Source organism: Pinus tabuliformis, chromosome 4_1 (genome assembly GCF_031772625.1).
Source record: "Pinus tabuliformis cultivar Carrire ecotype Pingquan chromosome 4_1, CPIR1, whole genome shotgun sequence".
Lineage (NCBI taxonomy): Eukaryota > Viridiplantae > Streptophyta > Pinopsida > Pinales > Pinaceae > Pinus > Pinus tabuliformis.
In genome coordinates, this window is record NC_142303.1 from 385,956,994 (window position 1) to 385,969,534 (window position 12,541).

The 12,541-nt window shown below is 36.9% G+C and overlaps 1 protein-coding gene across 8 annotated transcripts in view; it reads right to left on the minus strand.

Moving 5' to 3' along the window:
- LOC149175906 (uncharacterized) overlaps nt 1-12,541 on the minus strand; it is a 193,652-nt gene that overhangs the window by 49,413 nt on the left and 131,698 nt on the right. The window lies entirely within an intron of this gene.

Consider the following 12,541-nt stretch of genomic DNA (forward strand, 5'->3'; position numbering starts at 1 on the left):
CTGTATTAAGGCATTATATAGCTGATCTATCTCATAACCTTCAATGGAAGGAATTGCAGGTATCAGACGAGGGAGTCGTAACGGTCGAACCATTACGTATACTGGAACGTAGGGTTCGACAGCTGAGGAACCGCCTGGTGGACCAAGTTAAGGTCCAATGGGACAAGTATAGTCCTGGATCAGCAACTTGGGAAGATACAGCGGGCATATGCCAAAGATACCCTAATCTATGTCAATTTTGAAGAACTTTAAATTTTGTTTAGTATATATTCACTTCACTACAATCAGAGATTCAGAAACATTTTGAATGATTATGGATAAACGTGAAATTTTGGGGCATAATATATGTTTAATTCCTGCAGGTACATGGATACCAAAACAATATATGTGGTTCATTTTACTAAATTATAAATGTTGAAGTAAAGTTAAGACAGTTGAATGATTTTACTTCTGATAGAAATCAAGATATTATAGATCTGATTTATTTATACATGTCAATATGATCAATGGGATAGAAATCAGGAAGTGAATACATTCTAGATAAAAGACAAAAGACATGCGTGGAATATAGAAAATATGTTGTATCGTAGTATCAAAAATGAATTAATAAAGGAATAATATGTGAGTTATTTGAATATGCTGATGCACATTTTACGGATGCATGGATAAGCGTACGAATTGCAGGTAATAGACAGTTACCGGGATGACCACGTGATGACAGAACCTCAGAACAATTAAAGCTCCAAGTGATTCTATGATAGGGTGTTAGCCCTGAATTCTATTGAGAGGGGTGGAGGTGTTGCCCACCGTTTATCCTCCGAACCCTGGAGTCATGGGAGGACTGTGTGAATCACGCTCCCCTAGACGTGTGATGATGACTGCCGGATGCCTACTGGGAATCGGGTCGGTATAATCGACGTTGCCACCTTAGAGTTTATGAATGGTTAGGTCAGTAAAATTGACGCCATGGCATACTCCAGTACAGGACGGATAGGATGGGAGCGGAAGAGATTAGGAAGGATAGGATGATTTTAGAATAGCTTGGGAACTTGGATAGGGTAAAATTTATCCATCAAAATCATAAACTTAAAACTCTAACTTCGGGACGAAGTTTTTCTAAGGGGGAGTGTATGTAACGACCCCTCTATAATAATTAAAGTTCTAAACTTTATATGAATAAACTTCATACAAAAAAAATATATATAAAATAAAAATAAACATAAAACAAACTTCATGACCAACATCCAAAAGTAGAGCCATGACCCAGGAGCCCTCCTTGATCATCCTTGCCAACCTCTTAAAGAAACTGAAGAGCCATAGGAAGCAATCAATAGAGAGCATACATTGGAACTCGAGAATAAGGAGTTTCTCTCTTGTCTCACGCCAAATTCTTCATGTCTTCAAGAGAGAAATCATCACGCTGTGGAAGATCTACACGACGTGACAATGTGAGATACACCAATAGTTTTTAGAGGATCAGAGGACCAAGAATATGTGGATCACATTGAAGTTTGGTTCCAACAATTGTAGGCAAGGAACATTCCTCCATCATTCTACATCTCTTGGCACCATATCAGTTGAAGAAATTGGTTCCTCGTACTCTGGTATGCCTTACAGTTTACTTCTTAAATCTGCGTATTAACATATTTTGTATTCTATTGTGTACATAACTTCTTTGGAAGTATGCCTGTTAGTTTTTGTAGCATCATATGTGTTATAGGCAGGAAATTTTGTGGAGAGGCTAGTAGACATGAGATCTCCAAAACCTAGAAATCATTTCTAGAAATTCTGCCTAGAAATGACTTAATTAGATTATTAGTCATTTTTAAAATATTTACTAAGTTTAAACTTAGGGAATATGACTAATTAATCAAAATTAATTAAGTTATCGTGTGAATCTTCTAGAAACTCACATGGATCGACTTCTAGTTAATCCTAGCCATAGATTAAGATCTAATCTTGGCTGTTGAAGTCTCAACAGAGGATTATGAGAAGAAAGTCGATGGGGCTTGGAGAAGACACTTGTGAAGTTCGATTTCATGAGCAGATCGATTTCCTAAGTACCAACATTCAGTTTCCAGAGAGAGAGCTAGAGAGATTGAAGCAGTGAGAGAGGGGCAGGGACAGTGAAGCTGGAGGAAGATTTCCTGATCCGGTGAATGCATTTGCAGAGAAGCAGAGGAGCCACAGAGAGGTTGACGCAGAGCTGCGCAATAACCTCTAGAGGAAAAGTCGATTTGCCGCGGAAGATTGATGTTTTCAGTTCTAGAGTTCGGGAAGGAGTCCCAGAGTGCCGAAGAAGCGTCTTTCTGGTCAACGACTTAGAAGAAGGCAAAACATCTTCATCATAATCCAGTAGAAGGCAATCCATCCAGCCAGCTATGCATAGGCTGACACAGTGCCTCAGAAGGCTGAAATTCTGAAGGTAGGTTTTGTCGGGAGATTGCCTGTGGGGTGAGGAAAATTCCTCTCCGGATTCTTGCCGATATTTCTCTGTAGGATTGCCAGTTTCGACATTCAGTTGTACTCATATTATTTCACTGCTTCATAATAATAAAACCCTCAGCTGATGCACCGGTTTTCCCGAGTTGGGATTTTCAAGGGACATTGGTCTGTGTTATTATGTGTGTGTGCTAGTATTTCTTCCGGTGTTTATTTCTTCTGCAGTTGTATTTGTGTAGGTTGCAGTGTGATTGATTCAGTATTTGCTATAGCTCACAGTAAATAAGTTGTTAAATTTAATTAACAATTAGGATAATTATTTCCAGTTGCTGCAATAGGATTTGGGTCATCGAATTTTCACATTGCCTACACTTGAAGAGATGCTCTCTTTTCAAGTACTGTAGGAAAAATAAATAAATAAATAGTAAAGATAAAAATAAGTCTAACTGTGAAACCAGGAAACTGTCACAGTTAGACAAGGACTTTCTTGAAAACTAGGCAATTGGCGAGAAGACTCTTCCTTAATGACTCAATAAAATGGAGGATCTAATTGATTTTTAAACAATTTGGTTGTTTTTGAAAAGGGGTTGATTTCCGATTCTGAGTTTTGGTGTCTGCAAAATAGGTTAGTGAAAGTCTTACTCGTTACAGAGCTTAGAGAAACCATATTGCCAAATGTTTAATACAGTTAGCACACACCCTCTACTGCAACTACTTTTCTCAGCATTTGCCACCATTATTATCATCATCATCTTATATGATGGTCATTTCTTTTATTGAATCTGATCATCTTTGTCTTTCCTATATTCCCATACTAATGCTATTCCCATTGTTCCTTTCCTACCATTTCTATTTCATTGTCCCTTTTCCTTGTCATTCCCATCTTCATCATTCTGTCATTCCATCACATCCCTGTTTCCATTGTCCCCTTCACCATCAATCCTAGCACCATTTCAATTCCCCTACCATTCTTTTTATACCCCACTCTTAACTTTACAAATCAGCATCACCAATGTTTTTGAATGAACTTTTGCCGTGGCACTTCTGGTAGTGGCAGCTTTGGCAACAACATTAATTTATGACAATCAACAAGAGAATCAGTTTTTTGGCATTTTTCTTTTTGTTTTGGCATGAACCAAGAAACAATTCAACATTTATTTTTTAGATTGGTTTCAAAACAGTTGGAGCAAATTCAACAGTTCCTTTGGTCTTTAAAAGTCTAAATGTGAAGGTTGCAAGAGTAACTGTAGCCTCTAATTTTGAACATTGCAAACTTGAAATAATTGGATGCTCTGAAAGCAGGTGTGATCTTCAAGATATTTTTGACCTATGGATTAAATCTAGCATTTGTTGTGGTAAAATTTCCCTAAATAGGGCTGACATCATCCTTCCCAAGTGAGTTTATGCCATAGAAACCCTAAACTGTAGTCAAGCTTCAACTTGAACCCTATTCAGAGGGTTTATCTTGTGCCTTTGTTGATCTAATCATCGAGTAATTTTTTTTGTTTTTGTTTTATTTATCTTACATGTCTAGGTACTCCTTTATCACTGCACATTAGTAAGCCCTAGCTTGTAGTAGTCCTTGTCTAGTCTAGGGTTAGCATACTTGTTCCTTCATAGAGAAGATTTGAGCCTATTATATCATTAAGGTTCTTTCCCTAGGCTATATCACAAGGAGACCTCTAATTAGAATATCCTTATAGGTGAATACAGGAAAGCCTCCTTTGTGGTGAAACTCCACTAAGAAAACAATAGGAGGAAGATGAATTTGTGGAAATAGGCACAAGTTCATGTCAATTGGAATGTTGTCAAGCAAAATTGGTTAGATGCAAGGTGCAACAAAATAGCTAGAGAATGTATGTCGATTGAATACCGAGAGAAGATTATTTGCCCCTAATATTGGCACTGAGTTGTATTTTCTCTATCTTATTTTATGATATTGTACTAAAAGCATATGTGGTTGATAACATCACGTGTGTAAAATTACAATAACTTTGTGAATTGTATAAAGAAGTTGTAAACTTAAGAGTTCATTAGTAGTGAATTGTTAAGGAGTTTAGACTTCTGTGATCCATAACATTGTTTAGTAATCTTCGGCAAAATCACATAATCAATCTTTTGTCGACGCGTTTCGAACCAACCAGTGTGGTTCATCGTCAGGACAAGTTGAAGAACTGATCTGGCTTAGCTTGATTAAATAGAGTGTGCAGAGACTCCAACGGCTATATTGCAACGGCTAATTTTGACCTGAGGATCATAGTCAAACTAATAATTTTATTATTAATAGAAACATATTATCATTAGTTAATTGAATAATAAAATAAATTCATTGTTTAAATATAATGGTCATTATATCTACATAATTATTAAAAACTTATATTTTTTATTATTCTTGAATTATTTAATTACAAATAAATAGTGTTAAAATACTATTAATCTTAGAATTTAGTTATAATGGTAACTGTGTATTTATATAATAATAATTGTTTATATCCAAGGATCCAATGGTAAACTAGACATAATGGTCATTAATAAATTATGGTAAATTAATAATGGTAAACTAAATATAATGGTCATTAATTATATCTTCATATAACCTATATTATTATTCCAAATTATTTAAATATAAATAAATAGTTATTAAATTACTATTGTTCTTAGAATTTAGTTACAATAGGTAAAAGTTTAAATCCAATAAATCATTTTAATCTAATATTAAATGTAAAGGCCCCTTCGAAATTAAACTAGTAAGTACTATACAATAATCTATATTTTTTCCTAATAATTTATAGTATTCTAGTTAAATCATTAATATTCCTAGAATATAGTTACCTAAGGTAAATACCATAATTAACGTGCATGTTTATTACTAATAGTATATCCATTAACTCAATGTTATTGGTATATTTCTAATAATTTCTTGTTTATCATTTAAACCTAAGGGTCAATTGGTAAAACTAGATCACCTCTTATCATTAATTTAAAAAATTTATTCATTAATTAATCAATAATTAATTCTTAAAATTAACTAGGTTATTAGTTAATTATCTTATTACTTATAAGGTTTAAAAAAGGGGGGCCTTTATTAATACGATATAAGGAAATCAGTTAAAGGTAAAAATCAATGAAAAAATCTAATCTAATTCTCAAATACCCCCTGGAATAGGTTAATACAATAATTAGCCCGAAAATACTTAATAACATATTAATACCCCAAGCATTCCATAATAACCTGACACACCCGCCAAAACCAGAACTAGAGGAGAGGGAAGACAGAAACCCTAAGACTTAACACAGGGGAAAGGAGGAGGCTAGGAAGACAAGGCTGGGACCCAGCAACTGCTAATCTTCCAGCCATCATCCCTATTAAGATTGTTTGGCCTTTTCTCAATCTCCAGGGCCTCTCTAAATTTGCGATGGTGAAACTGCGCAACTTTGGCAATGACTTGAGCATCTTCTATACAAACATGATGCATAGTCTTCCCCGCATGCTCAGCCAGGGCTGAGGACTTGGTCCTACCATGTCTTAAGTCAGCTGCATGCTCGCTAATCCGCTGATTGATAGAGCGACCAGTCTCACCAATATAAGGGGTCCCACAGGAGCAGGGAATGACATAGACGCCCTTCATGTCCTTAGGGTCAATAGGGTCTTTTACAGACCTGAGGGAGCTACGGATAGTGCGGAGAGGTCTAAAAGTTGCGGGCACATCGTACTTCCTCAGAACCCTCGCAATCCTATCTGTGGTCCCTTGGATGTAAGGAAGGTTCACACCCAAGATATGGTCTTTGGGAACCTTTCGGATTGAAGGCTCCTTCTTGGCCCTGAGGAAGGCTTTTTGACCTAGGAGCCTATTATAACCATTCTTCTCAAAGACATCAAGGAGATGAGCCTTCTCCGCTTCCAGGCTCTCCTCATCCGAAATTCTTACAACACGTGTGGCAAGCGTGCTAAGGACTCCTAACTTTTGAGCAGGGAAATGATGCGAAGACGCATGCAAGTATTGTTCGGTATGCGTCTTCTTTCTAAACACCTGATGAGAGAAGGACCCATCCACCTTCTTAGAGATGAGAACATCTAAGAACGGAAGACAACCATTATCTTCTTTTTCCATCGTGAATTTAATGGCGGTGGACTGGTTATTGAGATGACTGAAGAAACGATCTAGCTCGACAGGACCATGAGACCATACAACACCAGTGTCATCAACGAATCTTTTCCAAAGCTTCGGTAAGAGACGAGAGGAGGCCAAAGCCTTAGACTCAAACTCCTCCATGAAGAGATTAGCGACGACAGGGGACAAGGGGGAGCCCATGGCAACTCCGCAAGTCTGCTCATAGAATTCTCCCTCGAAGCTGAAAAAGGTGGAGGTAAGGCAAAGCTCAACTAACTTAGCCGTATCAGGGTCAGTTAGCTTATTAATTACCTTCATGGCCTCATTAATAGGAATACATGTATAAAGAGAGACCACGTCGAAACTTACCAGAATGTCCTCGGGCTCAAGTTTAATTTTCTTAAGATCCTCAATAAAAGAAGCTGAGTCTTTTACAAACGACTCAGTCTGCCCAACCAAGGGTCTCAACTCAGCAACGAGGAAATTGGCTAAGAGGTAAGTCGGACCACCAATGGTATTGACAATGGGTCTCAGGGGGACCCCATCCTTATGGATTTTAGGAAGACCATAAATCCTCGCAGTGATGGGGTTACCCTCAATAAGTTTCTGGGCAAGAGGAATCGTGGAATTGCACGACTTGATCGCATGAGCGACTGCTCTGGAAACCTTTTTGAGGGGATTTTTCGAAAGCTTCTTATAACTCCCACTATTACAGAGATGGTCAAGCATCTTAGTTCTGTAATCCTTTCTATCCAGGATAACGGCAGCCCCACCTTTATCCGCTTTTAAGACCACAACGTCCCGATTTTCGTTCAAGGTCCTCAGAGCCTCAAACTCAGCCTTGCTAATATTGCTGCGGGGAGGCTTAGCCCTCCTCAGGGCAACGGCGCAATCCTGTCTAATCGTGTCTTTAATCTTATCAGGAAGGTTCTTAATGCCATATTCTACATCACAAATGATGTCCTCAACCGGGATTTTTCTGGGAGCTAAGGCAAAATTAAGACCCTTCCTTAAGAGACTAAAAACCGCGGGCGGAAAGGAAAAACTCGACAGATTCACCACCTTATTCTCCTGAGGGAAGGAAACTGACCTACCCACCGACATACCCTTAATATCAACTTTACGATTAAGGCTATCAATCCCATCTAACCCTTTATTGTAACGACCACTATTATTATTGAATGCTTTATCACCACTCGGATTCTCGACTTTTTTAATTCTATTATTCCATTTATACATTGCAGTATTATTATCATAATCGCCAATGTTAATAATACCATAATGCTTATTATTGAAACTAAAATTACCGCTATCACCCAGAAACTTATTGAGGGTAACCCCATCACTCCGAGGATTTATGGTCTTCCTAAAATCCATAAGGATGGGGTCCCCCTGAGACCCATTGTCAATACCATTGGTGGTCCGACTTACCTCTTGGCCAAGTTCCTCGCTGCTAAGTTGAGACCCTTGGTTGGGCAGACTGAGTCCTTTGTAAAAGACTCAGCTTCTTTTATTGAGGATCTTAAGAAAATTAAACTTGAGCCCGAGGACATTCTGGTAAGTTTCGACATGGTCTCTCTTTATAGTATATACATGTATTCCTATTAATGAGGCCATGAAGGTAATTAATAAGCTAACTGACCCTGATACGGCTAAGTTAGTTGAGCTTTGCCTTACCTCCACCTTTTTCAGCTTCGAGGGAGAATTCTATGAGCAGACTTGCGGAGTTGCCATGGGCTCCCCCTTGTCCCCTGTCGTCGCTAATCTCTTCATGGAGGAGTTTGAGTCTAAGGCTTTGGCCTCCTCTCGTCTCTTACCGAAGCTTTGGAAAAGATTCGTTGATGACACTGGTGTTGTATGGTCTCATGGTCCTGTCGAGCTAGATCGTTTCTTCAGTCATCTCAATAACCAGTCCACCGCCATTAAATTCACGATGGAAAAAGAAGATAATGGTTGTCTTCCGTTCTTAGATGTTCTCGTCTCTAAGAAGGTGGATGGTTCCTTCTCTCATCAAGTGTTTAGAAAGAAGACGCATACCGAACAATACTTGCATGCGTCTTCGCATCATTTCCCTGCTCAGAAGTTAGGAGTCCTTAGCACGCTTGCCATACGTGCTGTAAGAATTTCGGATGAGGAGAGCCTGGAAGCGGAGAAGGCTCATCTCCTTGATGTCTTTGAGAAGAATGGTTATAATAGGCTCCTAGGTCAAAAAGCCTTCCTCAGGGCCAAGAAGGAGCCTTCAATCCGAAAGGTTCCCAAAGACCATATCTTGGGTGTGAACCTTCCTTACATCCAAGGGACCACAGATAGGATTGCGAGGGTTCTGAGGAAGTACGATGTGCCCGCAACTTTTAGACCTCTCCGCACTATCCGTAGCTCCCTCAGGTCTGTAAAAGACCCTATTGACCCTAAGGACATGAAGGGCGTCTATGTCATTCCCTGCTCCTGTGGGACCCCTTATATTGGTGAGACTGGTCGCTCTATCAATCAGCGGATTAGCGAGCATTCAGCTGACTTAAGACATGGTAGGACCAAGTCCTCAGCCCTGGCTGAGCATGCGGGGAAGACTATGCATCATGTTTGTATAGAAGATGCTCAAGTCATTGCCAAAGTTGCGCAGTTTCACCATCGCAAATTTAGAGAGGCCCTGGAGATTGAGAAAAGGCCGAACAATCTTAATAGGGATGATGGCTGGAAGATTAGCAGTTGCTGGGTCCCAGCCTTGTCTTCCTAGCCTCCTCCTTTCCCCTGTGTTAAGTCTTAGGGTTTCTGTCTTCCCTCTCCTCAAGTTCTGGTTTTGGCGGGTGTGTCAGGTTATTATGGAGTGCTTGGGGTATTAATATGTTATTAAGTAATTTCGGGCTAATTATTGTATTAACCTATTCCAGGGGGTATTTGAGAATTAGATTGGATTTTTTCATTGATTTTTACCTTTAACTGATTTCCTTATATCGTATTAATAAAGGCCCCCCTTTTTTAAACCTTATGAGTAATAAGATAATTAACTAATAACCTAGTTAATTTTAAGAATTAATTATTGATTAATTAATGAATAAAATTTTTAAATTAATGATAAGAGGTGATCTAGTTTTACCAATTGACCCTTAGGTTTAAATGATAAACAAGAAATTATTAGAAATATACCAATAACATTGAGTTAATGGATATACTATTAGTAATAAACATGCACGTTAATTATGGTATTTACCTTAGGTAACTATATTCTAGGAATATTAATGATTTAACTAGAATACTATAAATTATTAGGAAAAAATATAGATTATTGTATAGTACTTACTAGTTTAATTTCGAATGGGCCTTTACATTTAATATTAGATTAAAATGATTTATTGGATTTAAACTTTTACCTATTGTAACTAAATTCTAAGAACAATAGTAATTTAATAACTATTTATTTATATTTAAATAATTTGGAATAATAATATAGGTTATATGAAGATATAATTAATGACCATTATATTTAGTTTACCATTATTAATTTACCATAATTTATTAATGACCATTATGTCTAGTTTACCATTGGATCCTTGGATATAAACAATTATTATTATATAAATACACAGTTACCATTATAACTAAATTCTAAGATTAATAGTATTTTAACACTATTTCTTTGTAATTAAATAATTCAAGAATAATAAAAAATATAAGTTTTTAATAATTATGTAGATATAATGACCATTATATTTAAACAATGAATTTATTTTATTATTCAATTAACTAATGATAATATGTTTCTATTAATAATAAAATTATTAGTTTGACTATGATCCTCAGGTCAAAATTAGCCGTTGCAATATAGCCGTTGGAGTCTCTGCACACTCTATTTAATCAAGCTAAGCCAGATCAGTTCTTCAACTTGTCCTGACGATTAACCACACTGGTTGGTTCGAAACGCGTCGACAAAAGATTGATTATGTGATTTTGCCGAAGATTACTAAACAATGTTATGGATCACAGAAGTCTAAACTCCTTAACAATTCACTACTAATGAACTCTTAAGTTTACAACTTCTTTATACAATTCACAAAGTTATTGTAATTTTACACACGTGATGTTATCAACCACATATGCTTTTAGTACAATATCATAAAATAAGATAGAGAAAATACAACTCAGTGCCAATATTAGGGGCAAATAATCTTCTCTCGGTATTCAATCGACATACATTCTCTAGCTATTTTGTTGCACCTTGCATCTAACCAATTTTGCTTGACAACATTCCAATTGACATGAACTTGTGCCTATTTCCACAAATTCATCTTCCTCCTATTGTTTTCTTAGTGGAGTTTCACCACAAAGGAGGCTTTCCTGTATTCACCTATAAGGATATTCTAATTAGAGGTCTCCTTGTGATATAGCCTAGGGAAAGAACCTTAATGATATAATAGGCTCAAATCTTCTCTATGAAGGAACAAGTATGCTAACCCTAGACTAGACAAGGACTACTACAAGCTAGGGCTTACTAATGTGCAGTGATAAAGGAGTACCTAGACATGTAAGATAAATAAAACAAAAACAAAAAAAATTACTCGATGATTAGATCAACAAAGGCACAAGATAAACCCTCTGAATAGGGTTCAAGTTGAAGCTTGACTACAGTTTAGGGTTTCTATGGCATAAACTCACTTGGGAAGGATGATGTCAACCCTATTTAGGGAAATTTTACCACAACAAATGCTATATTTAATCCATAGGTCAAAAATATCTTGAAGATCGCACCTGCTTTCAGAGCATCCAATTATTTCAAGTTTGCAATGTTCAAAATTAGAGGCTACAGTTACTCTTGCAACCTTCACATTTAGACTTTTAAAGACCAAAGGAACTGTTGAATTTGCTCCAACTGTTTTGAAACCAATCTAAAAAATAAATGTTGAATTGTTTCTTGGTTCATGCCAAAACAAAAAGAAAAATGCCAAAAAACTGATTCTCTTGTTGATTGTCATAAATTAATGTTGTTGCCAAAGCTGCCACTACCAGAAGTGCCACGGCAAAAGTTCATTCAAAAACATTGGTGATGCTGATTTGTAAAGTTAAGAGTGGGGTATAAAAAGAATGGTAGGGGAATTGAAATGGTGCTAGGATTGATGGTGAAGGGGACAATGGAAACAGGGATGTGATGGAATGACAGAATGATGAAGATGGGAATGACAAGGAAAAGGGACAATGAAATAGAAATGGTAGGAAAGGAACAATGGGAATAGCATTAGTATGGGAATATAGGAAAGACAAAGATGATCAGATTCAATAAAAGAAATGACCATCATATAAGATGATGATGATAATAATGGTGGCAAATGCTGAGAAAAGTAGTTGCAGTAGAGGGTGTGTGCTAACTGTATTAAACATTTGGCAATATGGTTTCTCTAAGCTCTGTAACGAGTAAGACTTTCACTAACCTATTTTGCAGACACCAAAACTCAGAATCGGAAATCAACCCCTTTTCAAAAACAACCGAATTGTTTAAAAATCAATTAGATCCTCCATTTTATTGAGTCATTAAGGAAGAGTCTTCTCGCCAATTGCCTAGTTTTCAAGAAAGTCCTTGTCTAACTGTGACAGTTTCCTGGTTTCACAGTTAGACTTATTTTTATCTTTACTATTTATTTATTTATTTTTCCTACAGTACTTGAAAAGAGAGCATCTCTTCAAGTGTAGGCAATGTGAAAATTCGATGACCCAAATCCTATTGCAGCAACTGGAAATAATTATCCTAATTGTTAATTAAATTTAACAACTTATTTACTGTGAGCTATAGCAAATACTGAATCAATCACACTGCAACCTACACAAATACAACTGCAGAAGAAATAAACACCGGAAGAAATACTAGCACACACACATAATAACACAGACCAATGTCCCTGGAAAAACCCAACTCGGGAAAACCGGTGCAGCAGCTGAGGGTTTTATTATTATGAAGCAGTGAAATAATATGAGTACAACTGAATGTCGAAACTGGCAAT